Source organism: Schistocerca gregaria, chromosome X (genome assembly GCF_023897955.1).
Source record: "Schistocerca gregaria isolate iqSchGreg1 chromosome X, iqSchGreg1.2, whole genome shotgun sequence".
NCBI lineage: Eukaryota > Metazoa > Arthropoda > Insecta > Orthoptera > Acrididae > Schistocerca > Schistocerca gregaria.
The window spans coordinates 756,814,002-756,829,742 of NC_064931.1; positions in this window are offsets into that span (position 1 = coordinate 756,814,002).

Consider the following 15,741-nt stretch of genomic DNA (forward strand, 5'->3'; position numbering starts at 1 on the left):
TATGGTATAATATTTTGGGGTAACTCTACAAGTCAAACAAAAGTTTTCAGAGTCCAAAAGCGTGTAATACGTATTATTTGTGGAGTAAATTCACGGACGTCCTTTAGAAACCTCTTCAAAGAACTGGGTATACTAACTACTGGCTCTCAGTATATTTGCTCCTTAATGAAATTAGTCCTAAATAATATATCTCTTTTTCCAAAAAACAACTCAGTTCATACATACGATACCAGGAACAAAAATGATATGCACAAGGACTTAAAAGCACTTACTTTAGTTTAAAAAGGGTCCACTAGTCAGGAACACCCATCTTCAATAATTTACCAGCATGCATAAAAAATTTAGTTACAAATAAAGATCAGTTTAAACGGAGTCTGAAAGACTTACTAGTGGCCAACTCCTTCTACTCCATTGACGAATTTTTTAATAGAAACAAATTATGTATTGCATATACTCATACCATTAGTATTGTTATTTCAGCTTGAAAATGATGAATTGTATATACTCGTACTATTAGTATTGTTATATCAGCTTAAATAAAAAATTGACATGTTTCACATCCACGAGGATCTCCTCAGCATGGATCTATGGAGCGAAAAACTAATCTAATCTAATCTATTACACAGAGCCTATGAAGGAGTATCTCAAAAACAGCGAAGCTGGTCGAATGTTCACGTGCTACTGTCGTCAGCATCTACTGAAAGAGGTAGAAAGATAGTGAAACTACCACTAGGCACTAAATGATTGGACTTCCACGACTCTTCATAGAACGTGGGGTTCGGAGGCTTGTCTGCTATGTGAAGTAGGATAGACTGTGATCGATGGTATACATGACGAAAGAGCGCAGTGGTGATGCACGTACAATTGTTTCGGAGCACACCGTTCATCGTACATCGTTGAACATGGAGCTCCGCAGCAGATCAGCCTTATGCGTTCACATGTTGACCCAACGACATCGTTAAGTAATACTGCAGTGGGCGCAGGACCATCGGGATTCTACCGTCGATCAATGAAAACGTGTCGGCTCTTCGGGTGAATCACATTTTTGCTACACTATATCGATGGTCGTCATTACAAAAGCCCTCATCGAGGTGAACGGCGGCTCGAAATTTGCAGCGCGCCACGGACGCAGGTGATGGGAGCAGTATTTTGCGATGTGAGACATTCTCTTGCGCTTCCATAGGACCTGTGGCAGTAATCGAAGACAGGCTCACAGCTGCGAACTACCTGCATCTCTTCGTGCTTGATGTGATTCCCGACGGCGGTGTTATACACTCCTGGAAATTGAAATAAGAACACCGTGAATTCATTGTCCCAGGAAGGGGAAACTTTATTGACACATTCCTGGGGTCAGATACATCACATGATCACACTGACAGAACCACAGGCACATAGACACAGGCAACAGAGCATGCACAATGTCGGCACTAGTACAGTGTATATCCACCTTTCACAACAATGCAGGCTGCTATTCTCCCATGGAGACGATCGTAGAGATGCTGGATGTAGTCCTGTGGAACGGCTTGCCAGTCATTTCCACCTGGCGCCTCAGTTGGACCAGCGTTCGTGCTGGACGTGCAGACCGCGTGAGACGACGTTTCATCCAGTCCCAAACATGCTCAATGTGGGACAGATCCGGAGATCTTGCTGGCCAGGGTAGTTGACTTACACCTTCTAGAGCACGTTGGGTGGCATGGGATACATGCGGACGTGCATTGTCCTGTTGGAACAGCAAGTTCCCTTGCCGGTCTAGGAATGGTAGAACGATGGGTTCGATGACGGTTTGGATGTACAGTGCACTATTCAGTGTCCCCTCGACGATCACCAGAGGTGTACGGCCAGTGTAGGAGATCGCTCCCCACACCATGATGCCGGGTGTTGGCCCTGTGTGCCTCGGTCGTATGCAGTCCTGATTGTGGCGCTCACCTGCACGGCGCCAAACACGCATACGACCATCATTGGCACCTAAGCAGAAGCGACTCTCATCGCTGAAGACGACACGTCTCCATTCGTCCCTCCATTCACGCCTGTCGCGACACCACTGGAGGCGGGCTGCACAATGTTGGAGCGTGAGCGGAAGACGGCCTAACGGTGTGCGGGACCGTAGCCCAGCTTCATGGAGACGGTTGCGAATGGTCCTCGCCGATACCCCAGGAGCAACAGTGTCCCTAATTTGCTGGGACGTGGCGGTGCGGTCCCCTACGGCACTGCGTAGGATCCTACGGTCTTGGCGTGCATCCGTGCGTCGCTGCGGTCCGGTCCCAGGTCGACGGGCACGTGCACCTTCCGCCGACCACTGGCGACAACATCGATGTACTGTGGAGACCTCACGCCCCACGTGTTGAGCAATTCGGCGGTACGTCCACCCGGCCTCCCGCATGCCCCCTATACGCCCTCGCTCAAAGTCCGTCAACTGCACATACGGTTCACGTCCACGCTGTCGCGGCATGCTACCAGTGTTAAAGCCTGCGATGGAGCTCGGTATGCCACGGCAAACTGGCTGACACTGACGGCGGCGGTGCACAAATGCTGCGCAGCTAGCGCCATTCGACGGCCAACACCGCGGTTCCTGGTGTGTCCGCTGTGCTGTGCGTGTGATCGTTGCTTGTACAGCCCTCTCGCAGTGTCCGGAGCAAGTATGGTGGGTCTGACACACCGGTGTCAATGTGTTCTTTTTTCCATTTCCAGGAGTGTATTTCAACAGTATAACTGTCCGTGTCTTGGAGCCATAACCGTTCTACAGTCGTCTGAGAAGCATTATAGTGGAATCACGTTCATATCTCGGCGCTCAGATTCACCTGATGTAAATCTTATTGAACCCATCTGGATAGCTATCTGGTGCCATCACCGCGTACACAAATCAGTGACCCGTTATTTACGCGATTTACATGGCCTGTGCGTAGATATCTTATACCACATACCGCCACAAACCTGCCAACAAACTATCGGATCCCTGATGCACAGAATCGGTGGTGTATTTCCTTCCAAAGACGGACAAACAAGCCCTACAGCAGGTGGTCATAATGTTTTGGCTCATCTATGTAAATTTGTTGTAATAGTTTACTTCCCATCAATAACTGAAATTTCTTCAAATTATTGTGAGGTGGCGTGAAATTAATGGCCTGTACATACTGTTGTGTAGTGAGGCCGTCCTATTTACTGATGGTGAAACCCAAATATTCTAGAGATGGGCGAAAAACTGGCATAAGTTTAACGAATTTCAAGCTTACATTCTGTAAGTTGTTGAATAGACTGTGGAGGCTTTGCACGTAATCTTCTGTGTTAGCTCCAATGGCAATGAAGTCATCTTGATAAATGAAACATGCGGGGATTAAACGCGATATTCTGTGTTGGCTCAAATGACAATGACATCATCTTCATAAATGTAACTTGCGGAGATTTTGCTAATCAAATGCTCTAGGCAATGCTAAAAAATAGCTAGGAGCTGAGTATTCCAAAAGGGATTTTTTTCAGTGAATCCGTATTGGTTTCCTGTGTCACATAGGATCTCATCATTTGCGAATAGAGCGCGATGTGTAACTACTGTTCCATAAACTTACACAATAGATTTCACGAGTACATCGCCTTGCGTCCCCTGAATCCATTCGATGTGTACTATCATTCCTATTTAATAACTAATTTAAATACTGGAGTAGCACTCTACAAAACTAGTTTTGTACACAGTTTTCTTTATCAATCCACCACAATTTCACAGAATCCTCCCAGTAAATCTGCCTTCCATTCACACCACTAATAATAATTTCACGTGTTCTTTCAGTTCATATCAATTCGTTTTAATATCATTTCTAGATAGTTAAACGGTGTGACATGCTCTAGAAGCGTTCCACTGATCTTATAATCGGATAATGTTGGGATTTTATTATTGGATTTCCCTTACATTTTTTCGCGTTTACAGAGAACAGTCATTTATTACACTAAGTGATATACTGTCTAATTTGTTCCTCGTTTTCTTATGTTAGCACTCAGCGCAGTGTATGAATAAATCAAATATTTGTGAAGATACTGTATTCGATCTCATCGTGGTTCTGCTTTACCTTTTCTCGTATCTTCTATGGAGTCGGCTGTCATTTGAAGGCAACCGGTGGCTCATGCCACCACTACCTCCGCTTTCCATCCGCCCCCAGCCGGGATGGAATCTTCAGTACCCCATCTGTCTGCATCTAGATTAAGTTTACGTTCAAGTGTGAGAATGTTTCTAAATGTTTGCATGGTGTGTGTCTGAGACGGGACTTGGGTACTAGGCCAACAATCATTTAGTTGGATGTGTGAAACCGCCTAAAAACCACATCCATGCTGGTCAGCTCACCAGCACTCGTCGTTAATCCGCAAGGCAAATTCAATCCAGAACAGGCTCGGCTCCCCGTATCCCGGAAGCGACGTGTTAACACGCCGGGCTATCCAGGTGTGTCGATCATATCCTTATTATCAGTCGACAGTATGGCACAGTACCGAAAATATTTCTCGAATCTACGAAGACAGAATCTACCTGTTAGATTACATCTGCTGCCTAAAAAATATGGTATGTAAAAAAACCTGAGGAGTGTTCCAATGCTGCATATTTCCTAAACCTATACTGATTCTTCAAAAATGTTCAAATGTGTGTGACTTCTTAAGGGACCAAACTGCTAAGGTCGATGGTCCCTAGACTTATGCTAAGAACAACACACACACACACCGATGCCCGAGGGAAGACACGAAACTCTGGCGGGAGGGGCCGCGCAATCCGTGTCATGGCGCCTCAAACATCGCGGTCGCTCCGGACTGCCACCGATTTTTCGACGGAAGCTTCTTTTCCTCCAGGAACAATGTAATATTCCAGATTATGAAATGCACTAGGATCATGCAAGCAAAGTGTTTAGATGTGCTGATCTGTAATTCCATGCATTCATTCTTTGATTTTTTTATGATGACATTGTGACCTTACCAATCTCTGTATTCATATAACTCACGTAAAAACATTCATAAAATGTGTAGCCTATTTTGAAGTTAATTGGCTATGTTGGTGTCTAGGGTAAAGCCATTACTTTTTGTATTCCCTGATTACTGTTTTACGAAGTTTCTAACGATTGACTAAATTGCAGCTAAGATATAACTGGAAAAATAAAGGTATCATTAACACAACGTAGCTTAGGAAATAAAAATTTTTATTTTACCCTTACTTAATTCTGTTAGTGTATCTACAGATTGGTCCATGAGCTCGAGCAATAATTAATTAAGTCCTGAGCACCACACTGCTGTACGGAATTAAAGTGCACCAAATCTACTTTGTAACACCTGCATAAGTCCACGTATTCTTACAGAAATTTTGCGAGTTCTTAGACCTTTTAGGTTAAAACTTTAAGACATTTTTGATAGTGAATAACACACTACACATCCACTCAGTTCTGCCTCGGCAAGCTCGTGTAACTTGAGTTACACTCTACTAAAATTACGGTTCGGTAGTTTTGGTACACTACATAAATGATGTAGTAAATGGTAGGATTATCGGCAGGGAAAGAAAACAAATGTATGTCTAAGAAAGGTAATGGGAACCCGCTACTTGCCTTTGTATTTTGTTTGTTTGGTTGGTGTTTGTTTTGCACACAATTAGAATCCCATATCATTCAGTGTTAGTCCATTGTGGATTTTGTGCCCTTGCAGAATATAAATTGCATTTTATAAGTAATAAAATTATTTGTTTGCCTAACTCCTGTGTTTTTATGTTGCCAAAGAAATTACTTCTGTCGCAAGTACATTTCACGTGCAGAAACATAAAAGTATATTTACAATTCAGACGTTGAGATCAGAAACGGGACTTGTCATTTTTGGTGTATATGAGTTATTACTGTAGTTGGTATTTTAACACGATTCCGCATCTGTTGGTTCTACAATGGGACTTGTTCAGTGATTTTTCCCTGTTAAAATCAATGTTGAAATTACGTTTCGTGCAGAAAGAGGACTTGCCACAAAGACAAGTCCCAATATTGCACGAAACAACGTGAGGCTTGAGGGCAGCACTTAGCGGCCTGCAGTAATCAGCTGTGAGATTTCTAAATGGCTTCGGTAACGGAACCGACACACGAGTCCGAAGACGATTTACACGAATTTAGAAGGAAGAAAAGAAGTCTCGAATTGTGGAAGCGGAATATGATTAAACAAAAGATGGTCAAGGGTTTGGAACATGCCAACTGGAAAGGAAACATTGTTCCTAGGAGGGAAACAAGTGCAGACAGCAGGTAAACAGTCATACAATGTTCATTATTTGAATTCTCTGTACATAATGTAATATTCTGTAGCAGAGGCTAGTTGTGTAGAAACATTGTATAAAATGTGAATATAAATTCCTTACATGGACGCAAAGTTTAAACTTATCTTTTAGTTGTAATACAGGAAATCGGCAAAAAATATGTTATTCGCCGGGTATAGAGGTTAATAATAGGCTAAAATCTGTTTACAGATGAGGGCGTAAATGTTTTGAGAAGTTCTCATTTGCTGAGAGGGAACTATTGTTGGCACAATTCAACAATAAGCCCAACAAAGATGGACAGAATGGGTACTTGAGTGATCACATTCTTCTCTTGTTTCCGAAAGCAAGGAGATCATGCCCAAATTCCATTACCAATCATGGAAGGACAGCAAATTATTATTATAAGGTAAATGGCATGACAACTGTAATATTATTTTATTAACCATTTCGTTCCCAAATTATGTACACCTTTTATCCACGTTTTGTAAAATATTTAAGGCAACTAGTTAAGGCATTTATTTAATAGGGTTACAGTATTACGATTATGTAGATTTTTGTTTTATGATACTAATACACTTGTATCTGCAGGGCAGAGTTGGCTTCAAAGAAACTATGGTATGTAAGAAACGCCGAATGCAGAGACTGGTCCGCTTAAGTCAATATTTCAGTACAATGACTGTTGTTTAAATCAAAAAGGGGATATGTCAGTCATTTTCTATTAGTTGCCTTCATCCGATGATTACAGATTGTCGGTATAACATTACATTCTTCCTCACGAGTCTGTGGGACTAACTATAAGGTTTGGAAATAACGCTATTCAGATTTATACAGTATTTTCAATGTATATCATAACATCAATTGAGTGACATACCCCCTTTTTTAATCTCAACGCCTCAATTACTGTCGTTATTTTGAAACTCAATACAACATTGACGAAGCATTGTCTGGTACATTTTTGTAATGTGGTTTCTTTATTTTACGTTTTTGTTGAGGAAATTACATTTTCTACGTTATATTATAAATCTATATTGTTTTCTTCAGTTTCACTACAACACCCCTCTGTTTCATGTTACAAATCAACAATTTTCCAATAAAACCGGAATTAAACATTGACAACTTCAATTTTGATAAACTGGGTTTACTCTTAAATAACAAACAGTAGGATAACTACGTCGAACAAAAATGTTGCGTTTAAATATCCTCACTCAGTTTCTAGACGGTCTACCCTTTCAGATTTTTAGGGGAATCTAGTAATTGCATATTGAAGAAGGTGTTCGTTATGAGGTAACGTGCAACAGGTTTGCAACACACCTAACAACAGGTAATGTGGGTACGACCTTAACTGACCAAAGGTACTAGGAAAACTACTGCAGTCAACGCTTACTTACGATAATCTACAGCATTCTACAGTACATAGAACTTTACGTAGAAGCAGTTGTCCTAGGCCAGTAAGTCCATTGCCTTTAGATAGCCCTCCATCGGCGGTTTCAAAACTCACTATATGCATAAATCCATATACAGTACATGTTACAGCTCAAAACTATACATCTAAAAGTTTATTTAATATATGGAAACTGGGTTTTTATGAGTAAATCTTGCATAAGATCTTTCGTCGGTTGTGCGCCGATTTTTCAACAAATAAAAATAACATTAAACTTATCGTTACCCCAAATATTATTCATCAGTTTCACCAGATTTTACGTGGTGACATGAGTTATCTTCGCTGGGATACTTAGTTGTTAGCATACCACCATGACAAATTGGTTGTTGCTTTTGTTCTTTCCTTGTTTGTTTGTTTAGGGTGATTATCAGCCTCCTCACAAACATTGCATGGGAGAAATATGTTTAAAACATATAAAATACTGCCATAGTATAAGCTACATTAGATATCATTCGCTCTCCCGCACTGTTTCACACATTAGGTCATACTGTCTCTCTTAGCCGGCCGGTGTAGCTGCGCGGTTCTAGGCGCTTCAGTCTGGAACCGTGTGACAGCTACGGTTGCAATTTTTCGCATGCCCAGGCGTTCCTTCAGAATGCGAAGCACAGTCGTATACGCTAATCCGGTTTCGTGGGTAAGCTCACGAATCGTATGGCGTCGATCACTGTCCACTAACGCGGCAACAGCATGCACTTCTTCTTCAGAGACGCTAAGACGACCTGCCCGATGCATGTCTGCCACAGTTTGCCGGCCTTCGTTGAAGGCTTTTACCCAACGTGTCACTATTCCGTACGGCAAGGCCGATTCCCCGCACGCCTCTTCAAGACACTGTCGTGCTGTGCGACCTCTGGCACATTCAGTCTTGATCCAACTCCGTTGTTCCTGTTTCGAAAACATTGTGACCCCGTCACGTTAGACTGCTCGCTCACAAGTGACTGAGTTTCCCTCGATTGTGCGCACGCCGGTGACGTGGGACGGACGAGTCCATTTGCTCGGAGATGAGGTAGGTACGTCAACAACGTGTGCTATCAGCGACAATAGTAGATTCCATTGCATAGTGTCTCCACAGCACTGTTGCCACTATTTTAGTTCCAACCTACATATAAACTACACTCATTTAAAATGTGGCGAATTGTAATCAGCATGACACATGCATCACAAACGAATGATTCTTCACATATGAGAAGGAAACTATGTATCAGGGGGCTACTCCAAGAGGTGCTAAGCAGACTTCATCACTTCTGTCTCCAGAAGAAAGTGCGCACTGGCCCTATAGCCCCTTTTATTGACCTCAGCTTGTTATTCTTCACACCCATCTACTATTTCTCTCACAGACATATCTTCTCAGTAAAGATATTATGGCACACAGAGGGATAGCACAGTGGACTACATTTGGAAGGGTACGTGCCTCTTCGGCTGTGGTGTCATCTAACTCATTGCCACAAATCCCCACGTGTCATTGTACCAGAAGAATGATACCTATTTTCACTGTCTTTGCAACTGGAGAAGGGTGCAAGCTCCGCTCATGCAACCAAGCCTCCATTAAACTCCCTCAGTTTGTAACCATGAGTCCGCAGAAAGTGGTATGGATAATACACAGTATATCTGGTCATAACGTCCCATGTGAGACTGCAAAACCATTTCTGGGATTACCTTCGTGAATCAATACGTAGGATTTCCACCTGCTTTTGCTGATGTTGTCCATTAAAGCAGTAGTTGTAATGAACTGGATCTGTTCGCAGATGCAAGCAGGCTATAAATTGGGAATGCTGGTAATTAATCTATGTTAAACATGTCCTGGGAAATTACTATAGTACATTTATTACTGAACGTTACAACTACTCTCCTCGCAGCATTTTACATGTCAGAAGTAGATTTTAATAACTAATATTTAACAAAGAAAATTCTCCGTTTGCTGCCTGAATGTATGTAGTCCCCCTACGTACAGACTGCCAAGCAAAATTCCTCACACAAAGGACTCACTACTGTGCCATATCGTCCAACCGTTACCAGTGCCTTCTCGGGACATAGTTTCTCAATCGCTGCTGTTGTATTCTGTAGTGCTGCTTAAAGAAGCGAATTACTTCTGATAGCTGCAGTAATCCAATAAATTTACAAAAGAAAAGGCTGTTCAAAATAAGTATATCATCGCATTTCCCACTCAATGATTTCAGTTCGAAATTGAGGTTTTTCAAAACAAGCTTCTAATTTTGAAAATAATAAGGTCATGGTATTCTAGTACGTAGGAGTAGCCTGCACATTTTGGTCATTTTCTACGAAGTAAACTTATGCCTTTCCTAAGTAAAATTTTACTGATGCCGTTTGGTTACTTAGATACTTTTAACAATTAGAAATGTATTTTCATTACTAATTTCCCTAGACAAAAATTTTTCGTTATAAGATCTCTATGGAGACTCTGTACAAATAAATAAATTTTACTAAATTCATAAAATATCAAATGCATATTAATTTTCTGTTCTTTCAGTTTGCCACAATGTTCAAATTCCATTTACTACATTCTTGATGTTTTTCAGCAGCTTGATTACCAGCCAACAGAAATCCATGAAAGCATCCATTAATAATTTAACATTACATAAACCCAAAATATGAAGAAAGATACCTTTACCAGGGACTCATTGTAGCTCAAGATACATACATATACTACTCATGGGATATTTATTGTCTTTTTACTCTATTACAGCACATGGCTATCCACCACAAATCTTTTAGGAAACACGACTCGACGGTTGTTCTTTTAAAGCACATGTCACTCAGACTTGACCTGTATTCAAACCACTTTTCACTTATTTGTCTAATCTCGTGATCCTTGGTGCTTTGGTGCCGTCATGATTACGCAATATTCAATTGCAAATTTTTCTGAGACTTTAATTTTGGCTTTCAGCTACGGTCAGTGATTCCAGGCATCAATGGTTATACTATGTACATGTAGCCAAAGAAATATATTTTAGTCACAACTTACAAATTATCTTCTACATTTTCCATAATGTTCAGACATTACTAATGTTTTCTTTCTCTGGCCAAGGGGCACACAAAGATGTTTTTATATTCCCGAATAAATAGTTATTGACTTTACTTCCTTCAGTTATTGGATAATATTACTCAGCTAAAATTATTCATAAGAAAGCAATAATATCTACAAGATACGTGATATTCATGTGGGGTCTCCAAACGGAACATAACGTCATCTTCACAAAATATTTCGGCGGACCACCTGGCCGCCATCTTCAGGTGAGTAAGCCGTCGCATACTCGCCGGATCTGAAATCAAACAACAGCGGGGGATCCTTTTTACACCTCCAATACGTCCACCGCGCGTGCGTGAACTTAACTGCCCTCAAGCACAACAGCGCATCGGTAGTGAAAACTCGCGAAAACGATAAAATCGATATTAGGCACTCTTGACACATTTTGATGACCGAAACAAAGACAATTGTTTTTTTTTTTTAATGTCAAACACAGATAGAGTTCCAATTCTTACTTAAAGGATACTCCTTTTCTCTGTTTGTAATATTGTCAGACTGCCGAATTTCAATAGCTTCTTTCACTACACAGTCCCAATAACGCGACGCAGGGGCAACCATTTGTGTCTTATCGAACAACATTTTACGTCCTTTAGTAAGACAACCTACTGCAACTGCCATTTTTTTCTGGCTGAAATAAACGTGTGTGGCGATGGCGCTCCACGCGTCGATTCTGGACCGTACGAATCATCTGTCCAATACGGGCTTCACTGCAGAGGCAGGGAATTTTGTAGTCACCGGGCTTCCTCAAACCCAAATCATCCTTCACCGGGCCAAGCAGCGCTTTAGTTTTAACTGGCGAACGGAGTATACTTTAAATGTCAAATCTCTTTAAAATTCATCCCATTTTCGAAGATACGCTTGCCGCAAAATGTAGGAACGCCACGGATTTACTTGTATGTACAGCTACATCTACATCTACATGATTACTCTGTAATTCACATTTAAGTGCTTGGCAGAGGGTTCATCGAACCACAATCATACTATCTCTCTACCATTCCACCCCCAAACAGCGCGCGGGAAAAACGAAAACCTGAAACTTTCTGTTCGAGTTCTGATTTCTCTTATTTTATTGTGATGATCATTCCTACCTATGTAGGTTGGGATCAACAAAATGTTTTCGCATTCGGAAAAGAAAGTTGGTGACTGAAATTTCGTAAATAGATCTCGCCGCGACGAAAAACGTCTTTGCTTAAATGACTTCCATACCAACTCGCGTATCATATCTGCCACACTCTCTTCCCTATTACGTGATAATACAAAACGAGCTGCCCTTTTTTGCAACTTTCCTATGTCCTCCGGCAATCCCACCTGGCAAGGATACCACACCGCGCAGCAATATTCTAAAAGAGGACGCACGAGTTTAGTGTAAGTTGTCTCTTTAGTGGACTTGTTGCATCTTCTAAGTGTCCTGCCAATGAAACGCAACCCTTGGCTCGTTTTCCCCACAATATTATTTATGTGGTCTTTCCAACTGAAGTTGTTCGTAATTTTAACACCCAGGTACTTAGTTGAACTATTTATCCAGTAATCGAATTCCAACGGATTTCTTTTGGAACTCATGTGGATCACCTCACACTTTTCGTTATTTAGCGTCAACTGCCAACTGCCACCTGCCACACCATACAGCAATCTTTTGTAAATCGCTTTGCAACTGATACTGGTCTTCGGAAGACCTTACTAGACGGTAAATTACAGCATCATCTGCGAACAACCTAAGAGAACTGCTCAGATTGTCACCCAGGTCATTTATATAGGATCTGGAACAGTACAGGTCCCAGGACGCTTCCCTGGGGAACACCTGATATCACTTCAATTTTACACGATGATTTGCCGTCTATTACTTCGAACTGCGACCTTCCTGACAGGAAATCACGAATCCAGTCGCTCAACGGATACCCCATAGGCCCGCAGCTTGATTAGAAGTCGCTTGTGAGGAACGGTCTCAAAAGCTTTCCGGAAATCTAGAAATACGGAATCAACTTCAGATCCCCTGTCGATAACGGCCATTACTTCGCGCGAATAAAGAGCAAGCTGCGTTGCACAAGAACGATGTTTTCTGAAACCATGCTGATTACGTATCAATAGATCGTTTCCTTCGAGGTGATTCATAATGTTTGAATACAATATATGCTCCAAAACCCTGCGGCAAACAGACGTCAATGATATAGGTCTGTAGTTCGATGGATTACTCCTACTACCGTTCTTAAGCACTGGTGCGACCTACGCAATTTTCCAATCTGTAGGTACAGATCTATCGGTGAGCGAGCGGTTGTATATGATTGCTAAGTAGAGAGCTATTGTACCAGCGTAATCTGAAATGAACCTAATCGGTATACAATCTGGACCTGAAGACTTGCCCGTGTCAAGCGATTTGAATTGCTTCGCAACCCCTAAGGTATCTACTTCTAAGAAACTCATGCTAGCAGCTGTTCGTGTTTCAAATTCTGGAATATTCCATTCGTCTTCCCTGGTGAAGGAATTTCGGAAAATTGCTTTCAATAACTCTGCTTTAGCGGCACAGTCGTCGGTAACAGTACCATCGGCACTGCGCAGCGAAGGTATTAACTGCGTCTTGCCGCTTGTGTACTTTACATACAACCAGAATTTCTTCGGATTTTCTACCAAATTTCGAGACAATGTTTCGTTGTGGAACCTATTAAAGGCATCTCGCATTGAAGTCCGTGCCAAATTTCGCGCGTCTGTAAATTTTAGCCAATCTTCAGGATTTCGCGTTCTTCTGAACTTCGCATGCTTTTTCTATTGCCTCTGCAACAGCGTTCGGACCTGTTTTGTGTACCATTGGGGATCAGTTCCATCTCTTACCAATTTATGAGGTATGAATCCCTCAATCTCTCTGTAGGTTCTGAAGAAGGTCCAATCTGCAAATTATCACGGATCTGATTCTCGATATAACTATTCTCCTTTAACACTGCTTTAAGATGATCCAGTTCTTGTGTCAAACCATCTACTTTTGAGATGGCATAAGCTCTTTTCACCAGCGTACTTAGAACCCCTTTGCGTTGATACCATAGGTGACAACTTGATGTATGAAGATATCGGTCCGTATGCGTGGGATCACAATAGGAGTTCAAATGGTTCAAATGGTTCTAAGCCGTATGGAACTTAACATCTGAGGTCATCAGTCTCCTAGACTTAGAACTACTTAAACCTAACTAACCTAAGGACATCACACACATCCATGCCCCAGGCAAGATTCGAACCTGCGACCGCCGCAGCTGCGTGGTTCCAGACTGAAGCGCCTAGAACCGCTCAGCCACCTCGGCCGGGCTCGCCACAGGTGTCCTTAAGACCTTAGTGCATCGGGCGCACTGTATATCCGATAAAAACAATTTGCAAGAAGAGCTCACATATCTCAAGAGCATTTTTAAATCGAATGGATTTTCTCCGCAACAAATTCGTAGAGCATTCAATGCAAAACCTAGAATGCAGATATGCGATGGGGAAGAAGATAGTAATTCCTTCAGATATAGTGCGTTTCTGCCCTATGTGGGTGATCTTTCCTCGAAGATAGGCCGTATTCTTGAGAAACACTGTGTTACGGTGATCTTCCGGCACCCCATGAAGACTGCAGATTTACTCATCTCTGTGAAGGACGATTTACAGCATGGCATAGTGGGTGTGTATCAGATTCCTCGGGGAAATTGTCAGAAGTCATACATAGGTCAAACAACACGCACCGTTCATGAGAGATGTGTGGAACATCGAAGATACACACTCTTATTACAACCAGGCAAGTCAGCTGTGGCCGAACATTGTATTGATACAGGGCATTCCGTGAATTACAGTGATGCGAAGATTTTAACATCCACCTCTTCCTTTTGGGAAACTTTCTTCAAGGAAGCTATAGACATTGGATTATCAAATAATTTAATAAATAGAGATAATGGTTTTAATTAGGACAAAGCATGGAATCCGGCTCTTGAGGTAATTAAACTGCAGAGAAGTCATCATGGTGTCACAGCCGCCGATCATACATCGATAAGCGAATCGAATGTCTGTACGCCTTCGCCAGAGGCGGCGCATTTGTAAGAGTATTTCTTTGCCGCTGACCAGCATCTGCGACCCGCATGTGCAGGACCGCCGCGGAGGAGCATGTAAGGCCGCGCTTGGCACCTTGTTGTCCACTCGAGGATTGGATCCCCTCAGTTCCGAGTCGAAGAGCTCAAGGTGTATCGTCGATTTCGAAGAGCCCCAGCCATTGCTGTCGTCGTTTCGTCCATCTGCACGCCGTCGCTGCTGCCCATCGCCCGGTCCTCGCCGCCGCCGCCGCCGCCGCCCAGTGCTCGCCGCTGCCCCCCGTTTTAGTTCCTTTCGTACTTCGGCGACTCCTGTCGCCTGTGGGCACCGCCTGCGATAATCAACAGCCCCACTACCACCATCATCTACACCTCCCCTTCACCTGCCCCCACAGTAACATCGTGGAGTGCTTCCTCTGGGATTAACCCGTCTCATCCACCTCCCCTACTCGCAGTCTCCTCCCCTTGTATCTCCTCCTCATCCCTGTATCCCCACCTGTACGTCGCTCCTTCCCCTGCTCCTGCCCCCCCTCCCACTCCTGTCGACCGCCGAGACGACTTTCCTCCCCTCCCCACCCCCACCCCCACTACAACTACCCCTTCTTCCCCTGCCTGGGTAACCACCCGCTGCCACACAGTCGCCACCACAGAGTGCCCCACCCTCTTACCCTGTGCCACTGCCTCAGAGGAGGGCCCTGCCTCCCACTACCTTCGCATCCATCCAGTCCCTCATCCCTCCTCCCAGGCCACACCTGCCAAAGAACCTTTCAGACACCCAAGTGGCAACCTCTCCTCCACCCACCTCCTCCAAAAAAACCACTGCCTGCCCCACTTCTCTCTGACTCCACCATGGATACCACCCCACCTCCCTTCTCTGCAGCCCCCTCTTCTGTATACCTTTGTCCTTGCCAACCCTGATCCAAAATTCCTCGATTTCCGTATCCTCAGCCTTTAAATCTGGAAGTACATCCCC